At 42.2% G+C, this 1470-nt stretch overlaps 1 non-coding gene across 1 annotated transcript; it reads right to left on the bottom strand.

The window, feature by feature from the left end:
- Nucleotides 1–279: 279 nt before the first annotated feature.
- LOC148548380 (small nucleolar RNA R71) lies at nucleotides 280–387 on the bottom strand. The gene has a single exon (XR_015897439.1). It is a non-coding gene; the product is annotated as a small nucleolar RNA R71 (small nucleolar RNA).
- Nucleotides 388–1470: the final 1083 nt, after the last annotated feature.

The raw sequence follows: 1470 nt of genomic DNA, 5'->3' as shown, positions 1-1470 counted from the left end.
CTGAAACCTCAATTAGTTTCTCTGATGCAGCAGAACTGCAAGTTTCATGGACTTCCATCTGAATATCCTTTTCAGTTCTTAACTGAGTTCTTGCAGATATGTGATACTGTTAAGACTAATGGAGTAAATCCTGAAGTCTACAGGCTCATGCTTTTCCCTTTTGCTGTAAGAGACAGAGCTAGATTATGGTTGGATTCTCAACCCAAAGACAGCCTGAACTCTTGGGATACGCTGGTCACGGCTTTCTTAGCCAAGTACTTTCCTCCTCAAAAGCTGAGCAAGCTTAGAGCTGATGTTCAAACCTTCAGACAGAAAGAAGGTGAATCCCTCTATGAAGCTTGGGAAAGATACAAACAGTTGACCAAAAAGTGTCCTTCTGACATGCTTTCAGAATGGACCATCCTGGATATATTCTATGATGGTTTATCTGAGCTATCAAAGATGTCACTGGACACTTCTGCAGGTGGATCCATTCACCTAAAGAAAACGCCTGCAGAAGCTCAAGAACTCATTGACATGGTTGCTAATAACCAGTTCATGTACACTTCTGAAAGGAATCCTGTGAGTAATGGGACGCCTATGAAGAAGGGAGTTCTTGAAGTTGATACTCTGAATGCCATATTGGCTCAGAATAAAATATTGACTCAGCAAGTCAATATGATTTCTCAGAGTCTGCATGGAATGCAAGCTGCATCCAACAGTACTCAAGAGGCTTCTTATGAAGAAGAAGCTTATGATCCTGAGAACCCTGCAATAGTAGAGGTGAATTATTTAGGTGAACCTTATGGAAACACCTATAACTCATCATGGAAAAATCATCCAAATCTCTCATGGAAGGATCAAAAGCCTCAACAAGGCTTTAATAATGGTGGAAGAAACAGGTTTAGCAATAGCAAGCCTTTCCCATCATCAACTCAGCAACAGACAGAGAACTCTGAACAAAATGCTTCTAATTTAGCAAATCTAGTCTCTGATCTATCTAAGGCCACTGTAAGTTTCATGAATGAAACAAGGTCTTCCATTAGAAATCTGGAAGCACAAGTGGGCCAGCTGAGTAAAAGGATCACTGAAATCCCTCCTAGTACTCTCCCAAGCAATACAGAAGAGAATCCAAAAGGAGAGTGCAAGGCCATTGACATAAGCGCCATGGCCGAACCTGTGAGGAGAGGAGAGGACGTGAATCCCAAGGAGGAAGACCTCCTGGGATGTCCAGTGATCAATAAGGAGCTTCCCTCTGAGGAACCAAAGGACTCTGAGGCTCATCTAGAGACCATAGAGATTCCATTGAACCTCCTTATGCCCTTCATGAGCTCTGATGAGTATTCCTCTTCTGAAGAGAATGAGGATGTTACTGAAGAGCAAACTGCCAAGTTTCTTGGTGCAATCATGAAGCTGAATGCCAAATTATTTGGCATTGATGCTTGGGAAGTTGAACCTCCCTTGTTCATCAATGAACTAAGTGATCTGGAT

This window comes from Arachis ipaensis, chromosome B8 (assembly GCF_059453495.1).
Source record: "Arachis ipaensis isolate K30076 ecotype BB chromosome B8, ASM5945349v1, whole genome shotgun sequence".
NCBI lineage: Eukaryota > Viridiplantae > Streptophyta > Magnoliopsida > Fabales > Fabaceae > Arachis > Arachis ipaensis.
This window is presented reverse-complemented; position numbering and strand designations above follow the sequence as displayed.